This window comes from Periplaneta americana, chromosome 14 (genome assembly GCF_040183065.1).
Source record: "Periplaneta americana isolate PAMFEO1 chromosome 14, P.americana_PAMFEO1_priV1, whole genome shotgun sequence".
NCBI lineage: Eukaryota > Metazoa > Arthropoda > Insecta > Blattodea > Blattidae > Periplaneta > Periplaneta americana.
In genome coordinates this window covers 127,743,483-127,761,915 of record NC_091130.1, presented here as the reverse complement: position 1 = coordinate 127,761,915, position 18,433 = coordinate 127,743,483, and the positions used below count along the sequence as shown (strand labels likewise).

At 37.2% G+C, this 18,433-nt stretch overlaps 1 protein-coding gene and 1 non-coding gene across 3 annotated transcripts in view; both read right to left on the bottom strand.

Annotated features, from left to right (window-relative positions):
* The window catches only part of fz2 (frizzled 2), a 424,525-nt gene that overhangs the window by 200,746 nt on the left and 205,346 nt on the right, over positions 1-18,433 (bottom strand). The window lies entirely within an intron of this gene.
* TRNAN-GUU (transfer RNA asparagine (anticodon GUU)) lies at positions 5,892-5,964 on the bottom strand. The gene has a single exon. It is a non-coding gene; the product is annotated as a tRNA-Asn (tRNA).

Genomic DNA, 18,433 nt, shown 5'->3' with positions numbered 1-18,433 from the left:
GGTACCTATTTATTAAAATATTTTACAGCAGTATTTTACGGGAAATTGCATATCTTTACAAATCACAATTTTCGAGTTCCGACACTATTTTGCTGGGAGTGCTAAACGATCTATGAAACACAAGATAAAAGCAAATTTGTCATTAATTTAGGACTACGCAGATATAGCATGTTATATACAAGTGCGGTAGTAGCCGACATATAAAGTTTTTGTTATAATTTGGTGCACAAGACCAAAATCCAGCATTTCATTTAACATGAATGTTACATTAAGCGAGCTAAAACAGAACATCGCGCAGGCTATGAGGATTTATGGAATCCAATAAACCTTTCCGTTAAACGATGAAGTTTTTGCTCTGTTGACCGCACTTGAAACGCGATGGAATGAAAGAACCGGGTCTATTGGGTCAGCTGGAATGCCGAGATCAGCGAAACTGCGTGATCCATCTGGCTAAATGGAGATCCAGAGTATCAAATGACCGTCACAATCAGAACGTTGTGAAATGAGATGACCAGATTGGTTATGCTAGCAGGGAGTGGTTGGCTATTTGTTTTAAACAGCTTTATGGAAATGACGTTTTACCAGGGACTGGCGGAAAATTTATGGCGCGTTCATGAGGTTTGAATCTGCGTGTAGGACTTCATAATGCATTCAGCCGGATTACAATATGGCGCGGCAGCAAACATTGTTCCATTATTATTACTTACGATGCATAATAAATACGTCTAAAACTCAACCATTATCAATGGCATAGGGATGTGTTTCTCTCTCGGAGTAGGATTCACGTTATTATTACTAAATGTTGGCATGGATAATAGGCAGTTTGCATTTCCTATATGAAACATTTTAGAGTCTCACTCCACCTCCAAATGTTTTCCATTGAGTCATTGCCCATGCACCCTTCCCAACTTGCATCCACCCTACACTTCTGAGTGATGGCACAGGGGTGAACAAAATAAATCTGACAATTTGTAATGACACAGCACATACTTCATTAGACTGGCTACGATTCAAAGTGTAATAATAATAATAATAATAATAATAATAATAATAATAATAATAATGATTTATTTTAGCTGGCAGAGTTAAGACCGTAAGGCCTTCTCTTCCACTCAACCAGCAAAAAGTGTATATACATATGCTTGAACGTACAAAGAATTCAACAATTTGATTTAGATGAGAGTTACATGTACACAAGAGTTATTTACGAATTAAACAACAAAATACTATGAATTATTAATTAAACACTGAAATACAAACTATGTAGCAGAATTAAGCTAAAGTACATAGAATGTTAATATATTTCAAATAATGTTAGATAATAGAAAGAGATTATTATGAGACAATTTTGAAAATACAGCACTATCAGGATGATGTCTAAAGAAAGAAGTAACAATGTAGTCAGTGATAGTTTAAATCAGTATGATTGGAGCGAAATGCTAATAAGGTTATCTTTTAAGCTGTTTTTAAAGGTGTTTATTGTCTTGCAGCCCCTAATACCTTGTGACAAGGAATTCCATTGACGCGAGGTGGATACTGTAAAAGATGATGAATAACAAGATGCTCTATGAAGAAGTACACTTAGCGTGCCACAGATAAGTGATCCGGTATTTACGTCGTGGTTGGAGTATAGTGTAGTCTATGTGTCAGCTCTAAAACCTTATAGGATAAGTAGGAAAAAGCAGTTGCAAGAGGTATGCTTTCAGGCAAGAAAAGAAAATTGGTCAATAATATAGGATATAAGATGTAATTAATTTTTAATCTTAATTACTTACAATATTATCATACAGAATCAAGTGACCATACATATAATAATTTGTTCTTTAATTATATATGTTGAATAACTGGGCAGTGACTTCTTTCCTATTGCGGATATAGGCCTATGCATCTTCAGCCCAGTGTTGCCAACTCGATTCTTAAAAATCCGCTGTGAAGCCATGCAGAAACCGCTAAATTGCTATATTGTCAATGTAAAATTATATTATTTTGCCGCTGTGAGTGCTAAAAATACCCGCTAAATCCCTATATCAGCAATACAAATTTCATAAATTTTACCTGCTAAAATATTGCCAAAAAAACTCTAGATCTAGCGGGAAAACCGCTGAATTGGTAACACTGCTTCAGCCGTCTTACATGTCGTACCAACATAACTTACGAGACATTACGAACGTTTCACGCTAGTTTGTAATGTTCCAGCGGGATAGAAATTTCGGCCATTTTCATACCTCAGGGAAGTGTGTAGGGGTAAGAAAATGAAGTGCTATGACAGGTTAGGTTAGTTTAGATTTTTATTATGTCTTTCGTACTTATCTGTGACAGGTTAGGTTACGGTAGTTTAGGGTTTTGTTATGTCTTGTATGGGCAAATCTGTGACAGATTAGGTTAGGTTAGATTAAGATTTTAGTGACAAGTTAGGTTAGGTTAGATTAGGATTTTATTATGCTTTACATATACGAAACTGTGACAGGTTAGGTTAAGATAGTTTAGGCTTTTGTTATGCCTTGTAGAGGTGAATCTGTGACAAGCTAGGTTAGGTTAGTTTAGGATTTAGTGACAGGTTAGGTTAGTTTAGGCTTTTATTATACTTTACATATACGAAACTGTAACAGGTTAGGTTAAGATAGTTTAGGTTCTTGTTATGCTTTGTATAGGTGAATCTGTGACAAGTTAGGTTAGGTTAGTTTAGGATTTTAGTAATAGGTATTAGTAGGTTATTTTACGACGCTTTATCAACATCTTTGGTTATTTAGCGTCTGAATGAGATGAAGGTGATAATGCCGGTGAAATGAGTCCGGGGTCCAGCACCGAAAGTTACCCAGCATTTGCTCATATTGGGTTGAGGGAAAACCTCGGAAAAAACCTCAAACAGGTAACTTGCCCAGACTGGGAATCGAACCCGGGCCACCTGGTTTCGCGGCCAGACGCGCTGACCGTTACTCCACAGGTGTGGACGGTAACAGGTTAGGTTAGTTTAGGATCTTAGTGACAGGTTAGGTTAGTTTAGGCTTTTATTATGCTTTACATATACGAAACTGTGACAGGTTAGGTTAAGATAGTTTAGTCTTTTGTTATGCCGTGTATAGGCGAATCTGTGACAAGTTAGGTTAGGTTAGTTTAGGCTTTTATTATCGTCAAGATGAAGGTGAAAGCGATAGTGTTGCGCTCTTGAACAGATAGTGATTTTTTGTTTTCTATATTGGCTGTTCAAGTCAATGACTACTCCAAATTCGGCGGAAGTCACTCAACGCTCGTATCACCTCACCAGTAACTGTAAACATTTTCGCCGTGTTAGGCATTACCAGAAAGTGCTAACAAGATCTAAACTTCACATAAAATCTAATTCATATTAAATACACTTGTAGGCCACCGGCATGGCTCAGTCGGTTAAGGTGCTTGCCTGACGGTCTGAAGTTGCATTCGGGCGCGGGTTCGATCCCCGCTTGGGCTGATTACTTGGTTGGTTCTTTTCCGAGGATTTTTCCAACCGTAAGGTAAATGCCAGGTAATCTGTGGCAAATCCTCGGTCTCATCTCGCCAAATACCACCTCGCTATCACCAATATCATCGACGCTAAATAACCAATTAAAAAAAAAAGAGAGAGAAGATTTTAAAATTCATTTTATAGCAGCTATTATGTATATATAATATATTGTAATTGATATATGTTACAACTATTTTATACAATTTTGACATCAGAAACCGATGTATTTAGTATGTATTAGACTTCGTGTGAAGTTTAGATATTGCTAGAACTTCTGATGATACCTAATTCGGCGAATGCGTTATACAACATATCATATAAATAAAGAACAAATTATTATGTGTGTACTCACTATAAAGTTGTTTCTTGATTCTGTATGATAGATAATATTATAAGTCATTAAGACTGAAAATTAATTAGGGGAGAGTCGGGTAGTATCGGACTTCGGGTAATATCGGACAGTGCGTTTCTTTCATCTACCACCATATGGTAGTACCTGAATGACATGGTTACGTTTCTCTATGCGACATCACAGAAACGTAACCATGTCAATCAGGTACTGTCATCGTGTGGTAGATGAAAGAAGCTCACTGTCCGATATTACCCGATGTCCGATACTACCCGACTCTCCCCTACAACTTCTTCTTCTTCTTCTTCTTCTTCTTCTTCTTCTTCTTCTTCTTCTTCTTCTCTTCATGGAGTAGGAGAGTCTCCTGTTCCGTCCTCAACTTTCCACCTTGTTCTTGGCCGACCAATATCTCTTCTCCCTTGTGGTTTATAATCCAACACCTGTATCGGTATTCGTTCCTTATCCATTCTTCTCAAATGATTCGACCAACGAATTCTATATTCCTTTATTTTATCTATAATTGGGAACAGGTTTAGTTCATTCCTTATGTCATCATTTCTATATCTATCCAATCTTGTACATCCTTTTACTCCTCTGAGAAATTTCATTTCCGCTGACTGGATTCTATTAATATCATTTTTCTTCAAGGTCCATGCTTCACATCCATATAAGAGAGTTGGTATAGCCATTGTCTTATAAAATTTTATTTGCGTTTCTTTCCTTGTTTTCTTCTTTAAATTCTTGGCAATTGTGCCACATATAGCCTGGAAGCGTTGTGTTTTAATATTCACCTCAACTACTTATATCCTATATTATTGATCATAGACTTATCTGAAACACACTTCTAAAATGAATTGAAAAATGAAAATTGGTCGCAAGTTAAGTTTATACAAGGATTTGTGTGTACGACGAGTAGATCGCGTCAGGATGTTTTGAAATAAAATAGCAGTTACGACAATCCAGTCCCCTTTACGCTACACTAGCACCATTCCCTTGCATCCCTTTCAGCGTTACAGAGATGAGACACGAACATTAAGGGCTCAAAGTTATTGGTTGTGCTGCCAAGTCTAACGTTGATCAGGATAAAGAAGAAAACCGTTAAAATCTCCAATAAGGATTGTCAGCCTGAGAGATAAACTCTAGTATCTTCTGAATGGAGAAAAACAACAGCATCGTAATATAGTCTCTCCCGAAGGTACAATGCAGAAATGTAATAAAAGTCCGACTTTAATATTAAGATATAGATCTTTCATAGGGCTCGTTCATACATTTCACAATAATGTTTTCGTGACAGGTTATATAACATTTTGAAAAATATTTAATTTATTTAAAATTCATCTTTATAATTTTCTTGTATTTTGTCATCTTGGTCATAGGTTATGTAATAAAAATCGGTACACCGCTGTGGAGTAACGGTTAACATGCCTGACCGTGAAACGAGCGAGCTAGGGTTCAAATTCTGGTTGGAACAAGTTAGGCCTACCTGGTTGAGGCTTTTTCCGGGTTTTCCCTCAGTCCATTAAGAGCAAATCAGTGGCGACTCGTGATATTTTTTTGTATGTAGGATATGAGATTGACGACTGATGACCAAGACAGAAACTAATATTAATATAATAATAATAATAATAATAATAATAATAATAATAATAATAGAGCATGCAAAATCAATACAAGTAGGCCTATGTTAGTCTTTGACTCACCATTCTGGAACTGGCAATTTATTTGTAGTGAAGTTCGATTCGCTTCCCCTTTTGATTTGCAAAGATGACTCCTAAGCCTTTGTACTGCCCGATATTTACCGATGCTCCGTCGTACGTTTGCGCAATTAATTTCTTGCTACAGTGAAATTCTTATAAATGATCAAATACAACTTCAGATATTCTTTCGGCTGTCCTGTCATCTGAAAGTCCTTTTAATTCTTGTGTTTATTACAGCTTATTCTATTTTTTATTCAATTTATTTTTATATTATATCATTTTAAATTATTTATTATTTCCTTCATTCTATTCTTCTAAAATGACCAATGAACTGCATTTAAGAATAATTTCGAGGGAGAAATTGTTCCGGGGCCGGGCATCGAACCCGGGACCTTTGGTTTAACGTACCAACGCTCTACCAACTGAGCTACCCCGGAACTCTACCCAACACCGATCCAATTTTTCCCTCTATATCCACAGACCTCAAAGTGGGCTGACAACCGTCAAGCAACCAACTTCGAGTGCACACTAACTCTGTGTGACTTAAATTGTGGTTTTCTGTTAACGAACAGTGACGTGTATTATGCAAATCAAAATTTCAGGTATAACTCCCTGTAAAGTTTATTTGAATAATTTCGAGGGAAAAATTGTTCCGGGGCCGGACATTAATATAGAAAAATTGGATATATCCTCTAGGTAGCAGCAAAAATTAAAAAACAAAAAATGTTCAAAGGTACGCTGTGCTGAAGGTACAACAGTCTCCTCTATTATTATACAATTTCTTCTTCTTCTTCTTCTTCTTCTTCTTCTTCTTCTTCTTCTTCTTCAGTCCCTTCTGCTGCTAAGCGTCGGGTTCGCCCCTCTCCGTCCATTTCATCCATTTTCCCGGTCTCTACACATTCTCTTCATCTCTACCATTGTTTTTCCTTTCTGTTGGCCTGTTCTTTCTATTGTATCCTCCCATTTAATCCTTGGTCTTCCTCTTCTCTTTCTTCCTTCCACTCTCATTTCCATCACCTGTTTAACCTTCCTTTCCTCTCCCATACGATATACATGCCCAAACCATTTCAATTGCCTTTCATTAATCACCTCTGTTAATGCTTTTCTCAGTTTAACTTCTTCTCTTATTTGTATGTATGTATTTATTTACACCGCAAGTGGGCAAGCACCCGGTGGCAGTGAAAAGCACCCGGTGTCATTCCTTATCGTATCTCTTCTGGTCTTTCCTACAGCTCTTCTAAGATATTTCATTTCCACTGCTGTTAATTTACTTCGATGTTTATCTAAGAGTGGTAAGCTTTCGGTACTGTATTGTATTATAGGTTTAATTATTGAATTATATATCTGTATTTTTGTCTTAGTGGTTATTTCTTTTTTCCCAACTATGGGTTTGGAATTGAACGGGTTACATCAGCTTCTTGTCTATGCGGATGACGTGAATATGTTAGGAGAAAATACACAAACGATTAGGGAAAACACGGAAATTTTACTTGAAGCAAGTAAAGCGATCGGTTTGGAAGTAAATCCCGAAAAGACAAAGTATATGATTATGTCTCGTGACCAGAATATTGTACGAAAAGGAAATATAAAAATTGGAGATTTATCCTTCGAAGAGGTGGAAAAATTCAAATATCTTGGAGCAACAGTAACAAATATAAATGACACTCGGGAGGAAATTAAACGCAGAATAAATATGGGAAATGCGTGTTATTATTCGGTTGAGAAGCTCTTATCATCCAGTCTGCTGTCGAAAAATCTGAAAGTTAGAATTTATAAAACAGTTATATTACCGGTTCTTCTGTATGGTTGTGAAACTTGGACTCTCACTCTGAGCGAGGAACATAGGTTCAGGGTGTTTGAGAATAAGGTGCTAAGGAAAATATTTGGGGCTAAGCGGGATGAAGTTACAGGAGAATGGAGAAAGTTACACAACACAGAACTGCACGCATTGTATTCTTCACCTGACATAATTAGGAACATTAAATCCAGACGTTTGAGATGGGCAGGGCATGTAGCACGTATGGGCGAATCCAGAAATGCATATAGAGTGTTAGTTGGGAGACCGGAGGGAAAAAGACCTTTAGGGAGGCCGAGACGTAGATGGGAGGATAATATTAAAATGGATTTGAGGGAGGTGGGGTATGATGATAGAGACTGGATTAATCTTGCACAGGATAGGGACCGCTGGCGGGCTTACGTGAGGGCGGCAATGAACCTTCGGGTTCCTTAAAAGCCATTTGTAAGTAAGTATTGTATTACTTATTTGATAGTATGCTGATGTTGCTTTCTTTACCCTGTTCAGTACTTCTTGATCTACTCTTCCATCACTAGTTATTATTGTTCCTACATATTTAAAACTTTCCACTCTCTCCAGGTTTTGTCCTTCACATTCAATGTTAAATTCTGTTTCCTGTCTATCTTCCTTACAGATCCACATTACTTTACTCTTGTTGACATTAATCCGCATCCCTTTTCTCATTAACTCTTCGTTCCATTCCTTCAGCATTGTTGTAGCCTTTCAGGTGTTTCTGCTATTAATGCTATATCATCCGCATAGATTATACAATCTCATCATTGCAAATATTCCGCTAGATGTCTTTTATTTTAGTAGGTTATTTTACGACGCTTCATCAACATCTTAGGTTATTTAGCGTCTGAATGAGATGATGGTGATAATGCCGGTGAAATGAGTCCGAAGTCAAGTACCGAAAGTTACCCAGCATTTGCTCATATTGGATTGAGAGAAAACCCCGGAAAAAACCTCAACTAGGTAACTTGCCTAGACCGGGAATCGAACCCGGGCCACCTGGTTTCGCAGCCAGACGCGCCAACCGCTAGATGGGAGTAGTGTGTTATGATGAGCTGCTCTCTTGTTATCAGTTGTGCCAACTATATAATCTTCATTGAACTCTATGGACCATTGCTAGTCAGGAAGGTTTTGTTGATTCAACGCAAACATTAATTGTTATCATAACAGATAAATTCTGTAGGACTAAAAATTAATCTTTACTTTCCAAATAATTAACATTAAAGGTTCGTTGGACTCTGGTAATAAAGGTGCGATATAGACAATATTTGTTGGATTGAGACTTTATTTAACACACATTCATTAAAAACGGAAAAAAACTTGCAGCCCTCAAATTAACACTTTTAAATTATTAGTTAAATGTTGAATTCGCCGTCTTTTGAATTCACTAATGTAATCAGAACACCTGCAACACCATGTAATGTAGCCTACTTGGATATATAACAAATTAAAGTGAAAAAAAAAAATCCGAAAAAATTCATATTGTGAAATTCGCTATAAAACGACGCAATAGTAATAATTCGCGAATGTGTTCATATTTCGCTATTTCGCGATTTGTCGCGATTGTTTTATCCGCATATTATTAATGAGAATCACTTAATTCGTAAAGATTAGTAAAAATATATTATATATCTATTTTGTCGTGATTTACGCGATCTCCAAAAATACCCGGCGCTAATTATGGTTAAGTAAAAAGAAACATGTCTGTCACAAACGCAGAAACGTGAAAAATCAAATTTATTTTTATTAACTTACGACTCTGTTCAGAAGCACAGTAGGCTAGATAGAAAACTGTAAGAACAATGACATTGCTTCTGATAAAATAAAATTCATCGGACAGTCGTGTGGGTACAGTCTGGTTTCAGGGGCGGCCCGTCCTTATGTGCGCTACAGCACAACGATAATTTTGGCTCAAATAATGTATTTGTAATACCACCATAGTATTTGATCTGTCATTTGACAATTTCCCGTGGTTATGTTCATGACGCGTTATGAAGTGTTTAGTCTTCGTGCCTTCTTTGGTGCCTCAGGGGGTTCGTTGTGCTACTCAAAGCTCCACATGAAAAATGTAGACAGTTATGCGCATGTGCGAAGCTAAAATCACTGCTCTGATTGGCTATTTTTACGCGGGAAAGTGCTGTAGTCAGCTTCAGCACAACACAGCTTGGAGATTGCAAAAGTAAAGCGTAACGAAAGAAAGCTTGTTTGTGGAAGAATTCGGAACTATGTACAATGTATTTGGCAATTCAAGTGTCCGACTGCTGCTGCCATCTACCAGTTAAAGTTGCTGTCAACAGCTATACTATACTGAACAAAAGAGTGTTCCAGATACAAGTTGCATTTCTATACGGAAGACCTGACTTCCGAACAACAATTTACAGGATCCATTCTGTGAAGTATCGAAGTTGTTAAATATTTTGGTTACAACACCAATGACCACTGCTGAGCCAGAAATATGTTTTTCTTGCTTGAAACGCATGAAAACGTTTTTAAGGAACACTATGTCCCAGGATCGCCTCACTGCTCTTGCAATACTGTCAATAGAAAAGTGTATGATGTCCAAGATGGAGGGGTTTAACACCAAATGACAAGTTCTACAGTAGGAAAGAACGTCGTATGGGCTTCATATTTCATCACTAGGCGAGACTCCAAATTAAGATAAATACATAAGTGTAGGCCTCTACAGTAGGTCAATATAGAGATTATAGCACACTCATTATTTTGACCACCAGCCGCTACTGTCTGGTTTAATAAATTTGATCCGAATTTAGAGTGTAATAACCAAAGCTCGGAACTTGGGGACTTGTGTCTTTGCACGTGATTAAGCGACCGGACTTCAATGTCAACAAACTCCAGCTTCCAGCACGGAGGTACTGTCAGGTCTGCTACAAAAGTTGTTTCTGGCTGCAACAACATATTGATAATATTATGGTAGGTTGAAACACGTAATTTCATAGCATATATATAATAAAAATAAACATGAGAAATATATCAAATTTACTGTTCTGCTGTGTACATTTTATTACAGTGTATGACTACCTACATTCGAAGATTTTTCGGTAGTAGACTTAAAATACTGACTTTTTTCACTGTTACTGTTTTCTGTTCGATTTTCAGCAGTTGCTAGCTGATCTCGTATCTGAGAAAGATAAGTATATCCTAAATTTTTCACGAAAATATTTTTCAATTAGTGTGTCACTACTAGGGTAAGCCCCTCTACGTTTCGATCCATGGCTATGGACAGATTTTTCTACAATTTGAGGGACTGCAATGTCTTTCAATGAATTCCGTTTCCAGCCTCTAGTTTGTGTGTGGCACAACTTACAAAATATAAACTCTCCATTCGAAAAAAATTATGTATCTCTTCCGAATTCTCCACGAAATTCTGTATCTAAAAAAAAAAAAAAAAAAAAAAAGTATTTTCAAACTTCTATAATACCCATTCGAATAACACGTATTTTCTAATTCCTCAAATAGACCGTTTACCTATAATTCTCTGAATATCATTGGCTTCGACATAACAGTTTCTTCGTCCGTCTTTCTGTCATTAGTTGTGGCCACTTTTTTAGTACACACGACTGTCCCTGAGCACTCGCAGCGTGAGCTTTGTGTACGTTGCACCTGTAACCTTACTCATGCACACGACACAAGTCCCCAAGTTCCGAGCTTTGGTAATAACAATACAATAAATAAAAACATAAGTAGGTGTTTTTTTTTTTTATCGGAGGGTGAGTCATGGACTGAGGTGGGACACCCCTAACAGGGCAGGCACTCCCCCGCCCCTCTTGAGAGTGATGGATTGCAGTCCGTCACGCAAGCAGAATCATCGCCGCACACAACTGACACACCGCAAGATGCAGGCGGGGTTCACCTCGTAATGGCGGCAATTAGCTGCATCATCATCATAGCGCTAAATACATCCTCGCTTTTTGTTTCACATGGGAACAGCTCGCAGTATAAACAAGCGCGGGCTGCTGGCGCTGTGGACCAGTTTAATCTATCAAATTTCCACTCTCCTCCCCCCCCACCCTCCCTTTGGAACGCGAGATTTCCTTTCACAGTTCCACCATTTTAATATCAGAGGTAAAAACACCGGTTTACAATAATCCCTTAATGTAACTGAACAGTCCAAACTTGTTTTTTTAGAAACCGAAAAAGTCTAAAAAAAACCAGATCAACTTTTGCTTCTATCACGAATTGAGATATCCTCATATATACTACAAACATCTGTGGTGTGGTGTTAGGGTAAAGGGGGATAAGTTTTTTTTTTTTTTGTGCAGATGAAATAAATTTTGTTTTCCAGATGAACACACAAGTTAAATTATACAGGGACATCATTTTATTTTTACTAACATTTTTAATATTAACTTGGCTATACCTCTGGATCAATGCCGTTTGCTACCCCCTTCCACGACTGGAGTTCGATGATACTGGCGTAATATACAAACAAATCACTTTACTAGGTATAGGAGGGAAGAAAAGTAGTTAATCTATTTACGTAAACTAGGAAATATCGCGCTTTTGAGTTTGATCATTTTCATTACGTTTTTGTTTAATCAAGATAGAGTACTGTATTAACAATGAGTGTTTTTACTCATGAACTGAGCTGTCCATGTGGACGTATACATTATGCAGTGTATATTATACTACCTACAGCACATTAGCGTACAATATAGAGAATGAAGTTAAATTAAAAAATAATAATATGGATATTTAAACACATTTTTAAAAATGGTGACCGTTCATTTCGATACAGGCTTCAGTTCTAATGTGCATATTATCGCACTATAGACTATTGTACCTAAATCCCAATTACCAGTTTCGTCCTTCGTACTAGTAACTCATGTTGAAATAATTCTGTACCTACTCTATAAAAGAGTACCTTACGTACTGTAAATTCAATCTTCACTTCTGCTCGATCCGAAAAGATAAAATTACTCAGACATACTATCTACTGTCCGTCCAAGTGGTTATGTCGTAGGGTCGTAGAAAGGGAAATCACGTGACAGTTAATTACTTAACGAGGCCCTTTTATTTCAGTTATTTTTAAACAGTTGCATAATATTACGTAGACGTCCAATTCATAACAGAAATTAATGTTCTCAGAAAAGAGCTAAGACAGCCCAGCCACTAGCTGGCGAATAGAAGCAGGTGGGGGAAACCGGGATGCGACATAGGCAAACGGACGACAGTATCTGTCCGAAAATGATTCAATATTGAAAGCTCTTTCGTCACTGGAAAACGCGAACATATTTTTGGAACGTACTGTTTACTATGACCGTAAGGCTACTATGACTGTATATATGCGGTCTTGGATCTGTGTGGAGGACGGTTGAACTCATTAGTAGAAGGGGTGGGAGTGAAGGACATTAAAAAACTCAGGTACAATAAAAATTGAAGTATAGTACATTATGCAACGAGCCTATAATAGTAGTAATTAAGACGCAAGTATGATTGTTTATTAAACGAGCGCAAGCGAGTTTCATAATTTTCATACGAGCGTCTTAATTACCATTATAGGCAAGTTTCATACAACTTTTTATGCTCGACCATATTTCTAACTTGAAAGTATTGAAAATTAGGTAGGTCTTTTTATGGTTATGTGCGAACTGACCTGAATTGTGAGATGTGCGCAGACGCGAAAATATTGATTTTTTCCGAGGCCGAATGTCATTGACCTTTGCACAGAGTAAGAATGAACATTAGTCTGATATAACCTGGAAATTGATTTAGAATTGAAAAACGAGATGACAAATTGAATTTATTTGAATATTATTTACAATTAACGCTAATTATTATAGTAACAGAACATAACCTTCTGCGACAGTATTGGATTTCCAGCCTCCGTGACTTTTCGCTAATTGTCTGTCGATTGCATATCCGAGAATAATCGATATAACGGTACAAAACTGACTTGTGATTGGCTGAAGACCTGTACTTTAATGAGTAGGTGTACTTTAATGACATGCATTAAAGGACTGCTACCAGGTGTATAATTACTACATTTCGGCATGGTCGAGCATAAAAAATAAAATGATGTCCCTGTACAAGTGAGTGTGCAAAAATGAAAAGAATACTAGCAGTTAATGATGAGCAGAAAATCACTAACCTGTGATTTTATCACAGTGATCGAAAACTCACGATCACGCCTATGATTAAACAGCTCTTTAAACAGTGATCACAGTTCGAGAGCTAAACTGCTCACCTGCTGAGACAGTTCATGTTTTTTCTCACTGCGTGTGCTGCGCTGCTGTGCTTATGCTACCTAGTGACAACACTGGGAACAACTACGCCTACATCAACTAAGGTGCGTTTTTGTTTTGCTGAACTTCAAGGCAAGAAAGATTGTGCGAGTGCTGAAGGAGAGGCCAGGATCCTTCATGGACTGTAGCGCCAGGAGAATGGAGAATTAAAATCAAAGCAATGCTAACTCATTAGTTTGCGTGGTTGTAGCCTGTATATATTTTCGTTTGGTTTTATTTTATTTATAGTTTGATTTTTCTATTATTTTATTTGTATTTATGGTGATGTGGTAGAGAAGGTCTGATGGCCTTAACTACGCCAAAATAAATGTAGGCGAACAAACAGTGGACCATGTAATATATGACTGCATCAAATTTAAAAATGAAAGACAAACTCTAGCAAATTTTATACATAGGAGTGGTGAAAGGTGGCCCATAGACAAAGACAAATTAGCTAATAAGTATACAAAACAATTAATCAAATTTGCGAATAGTATAGACTTAGGAAAACTACAATAAAAGACATAACAAAGACATAAAATAGGAATTACAACTTGTTAGAATTAGTGATGTAAGTGTAAATAGAAATAACGTAAGAGGAATATAATGAACAGTATATTATTTAAATGAGTGTAAATGTTAATCACAACTTGTCAGAATTAGTCAGTGTTATAAGTGTAAATAGGAATCACATCTTGTTAGGATGAGTAACGAACAATTATAATTTAAGTAAGTGCAAATAAGAACCATAACTTGTTAGGCCAAGTCAATGTTATAATCAATGAACAATATATATTTCAATGAAATGTTAATAGGAATAATAACTAGATAGCTCAGGATTAGTGAGTACATAACGTTAAATGTAAGCAAGGAAGTATTCATCACATGTTAATATCGTATATAGATATATTCGTATATGTAGTAGGCATGTAGTACTGCAGGAACTAGTGGTGGAGCATGCTGTTGTATATAGACTTCATATATATATATATATATATATATATATATATATACATACATACATACAAATTAAAAAACATTTGAACGTATGGCACGTGATGAAATGTTTTCTTTCGCTGCCTCACCTACAGTTGTTTTAAATTGAGTTAATCCTTTTCAGGCATTCGGCTAAGAAGTTCATTACTTCATGTAAATGATACTGTAAAGATTTCATCTTTATGGACGAGGAAATCTTAGTAAAGACAATTCGTTTTGGTTGTCTATAGTTGAGTTTCTCAGATTTCCGAAAAGTGTAACGACCAGTTTAATTAAAAAAAGAAGCAAAAAGGACAACCCCGGCAACGCCGGGTGCTTTCAGCTAGTATAAATATAAATACTATTTACCAAAATATCAATGTCTGCTTTCAGAAAACATATCATATTCATATGCTAGTATTGTCACTCTGAGTCCATATCTGTGTCCTTTTCTTCACTATCCACATCTACTACACGAATATAATCATGCCACTACTTATACACTGGAACTTCTCAAGCTTCAAAATATCATCCACTTTTTTGTGACTTATTGGCAATGGCGAACCGTACAGATTTCCAGCTAAATCCAAATTAATTTCATCCACACGCACTCCTTTCTTCATAGCAACAAAAGTATCAGACACGAGCATGCTAGTTGTTTTGTTCTTTATGATAATGTTGTAGAATTCTTCCTTCCCTATGATATGGATGATTTTAATTGACATTATATTTGGTATGTAGAGCCAAATGCTATTTATATGCGGTGAAACTTACGCAACTTGTAATGAGTCTATTACATACACAATTTACACATTTTGATCAGAAGTGACGTATTTTGAGGTTGAATAATGAGCAACAAATGTGATGATCATATATCACAGCAACAAAACATTCGAAGCGTTAGTAAAAACTCGAATACAAGCAGATGTTCCACTCGTGTTGCCATCGGAGTGCTTGTGTAGTACATGTATGCAAACAATACGAAACGCTTTAATAAAAACTGATGCGTATTAAATTGAATAAATACTGAACATTTTAATTGGAATAAATTAATAATTTTTTGTGATTGTTTCCAGGAGAGCAAGCAATAAAGTGTCAGACTACAAACTGAAAAAAAATGGCCTGTAAATAGATGGTCATAACTAGTCTTAAAATATTTCGAAATATTGACACAGTCTAGTATATACAGTCACGAAGCTTGAGTTTATGAGGTTGCTAGGAACAATAGACTGTGCAGGTACTACTGGGTGTTCAGTTCAAAATGTGTCATGGCTCGCTGTATGCCGTCATGTGGCTAGCCGATGAGCCTAGAGAATTCAATCTTCCTACACTTCCGCAAAGGCGTATTACCTAAATGCGAGAGAAGTTGCCTAGCAAGTACGGCGTTCATTCTGAAGATTACTTACCGATACGTACGGTAACGCCAGTAGTGGCAAGAATGTGAACTGTTTGGAAATACGTACTGTCGGGATATGGGGAGAGGGTTAAGACGATTACTTACGTATTTGTTGACATTAACTTCGACGGTCAACATGGACACGGAGCATTTGATTTGTGTTTTGGAATGTTGCCGTACGCAACCGATGATAACAAATACCCTGCGTACGACTTGCCCGCGCAAAACACAGTTCGAAAGAGGTTATGGTAGCACACAGACCGTACAGACCGCCATCTGTTGCTACGATGTTCAAGTTATACCGTACACGTTCTCAAGTTCAGATTGAAGAACGCCTTAAATAATAGGCAACTTCTCTGACATATAAGCTGAAACTCGCTTCAAATCGGTGACCCAACAACAGTGATGTCATGACACACTTTGAAATGAACACCTAGTATTTCACATTGTCTATGATGAGGCGATAGTAGCGAACCTAGTGGTTAGCAACTATCTATGGATGCATATTTACTAAGTACAGTAAAACCCCGATTATCCGTCACCCTATTAACCGATTGTTGGATTATCCGTCTGTCATTCTCTCTTTTTTGTTGCAGAAAAAATATTGAGTACTGAACATTACATTAGTACGTATTCTTTTTATAGAGAGTGATACTACAAGTCTTTGCCCTTACACATTATGGTCTACTGTTCGAGTGACCTGTTTAATTTCTCTGCAAAACGTCTTCCAGAAGTGCCAAAAGAATACATGTTGTGCTAAGTATCGAAGAGAAGTGCATATAATTGAGTGGTTTTGGAAAAGAGGAACTGTGGCTCATCTCGCATCGGAATTTGAGATTGGAGTTACAACTGTGCGAGATTTAATTAAAAAAAGGATAAAGTGTACAAATTACTTAAATCTATAACATGAGACCTAGGTCTATACTTTTCCTATCTTTCACAGAAATCCATCATAGGAAGTTTCACTGAACCTTAGAAACGCGTCATTGATATTCATTCATTCATTCATAGTGTTGTCACTGCAAACCCAGCATTCTCCAGTCTTTCCTATTTTCTGCCTTCCTCTTAGTCTCCGCATATGATCCATATATTTGAATGCCGTCTATTATCTGATATCTTCTTCTGACCCGAAATCTTCTCCCGTTCACCATTCCTTCCAGTGAATCCTCCAGTAGGCAGTTTCTTCTCAGTCACTCAGGCAATTCCTTTTCCTCTTCCTGATCAGTTTCAGCATTATTCTTTCTTCACCCACTCTTCCCAACAGAACTATTATACTTAAAACTTCTGATCCACTACCTAATGACCACGGAGAAAATTACGAAACTGTATTATGCAACACTTAATTTATGAAAGTCTTCTATGGTACGGATTATCCGATTTTTTCATTAACCGTTCAGCCCACCTCCTTCATTACCACGGATAATAGAGGTTCTACTGTATTGAGCTTCGTGACTGTATATACTGGACTGTGATATTAAAACAAATCCTCACTTTGTTTATTTCTCATCATTTTCAACAATTTTAAATGTGGTTTACAGTTTTACATGATATCTTAGCATCATAAACCCGAATGTGTTTTTTTAACTTAGTTATTTAACGACGCTGTATCAACTACTATGTTATTTAGCGTCGATGTGATTGGTGATAGCGAGATGGCATTTGGCGAGATGAGACCGAGGATTCGCCATAGATTACCTGACATTCGCCTTACGGTTTGGGAAAACCTCGGAAAAAAACCCAACTAGACAATCAGTTCAAGCGGGGACCAAACCCGCGCCCTAGCGCAACTCCGGATCGGCAGGCAAGCGCCTTAGCCGACTGAGCTACGCCGGTGACGGGATGTGTTAATAACTCTAAGTATATATTAATAAAACTAACACAATTCTCTCAATTGAACAAAGATTCACACGACTCACATTATCTCTAGGCTGTAATTTATGCACTATTGTCACTCTGTAGAGCTCAAATTTAAGAAATTTAGTGGCTCTAAATGCTGTGGTTTTCGAAACATCCGTTTCTTGTGAGTGACGGCGGAAATATTTTCAAGGAGAATGTTCTAACCTTTCTCCTATCTCATCGAGTTTTTCCTCAGTAAGTAGGCCTACATTTGGGTTTCTCTTTCCACTTTTATTCAGAACTGACCCCGTTTCTCTAAACTTTTTTTACGAAGTTTAAAATAGTCGTCCTATATGGAACGGGAACATCAGGAAATTGCCTTGCAAAACGTCGTCGCACTGTTTTACAATTCTTCGTTTTCAAGTAAAGGCTGGTTAACAATAAACCGGGAACGGAAACGACAACTAGATCGAGAACGGAATCCACACCTGTGGAGTAACGATTAGCGCGTCTGGCCGCGGAGCCAGGTGGCCCGGGTTCGATTCCCGGTCGGGGCAAGTAATCTGTTTGATATTCCGGGGTTTTCCCTCAACCCAATATGAGCAAATGCTATCTATCGGTGCTGGATCCCGGACTCATTTCACCGACAT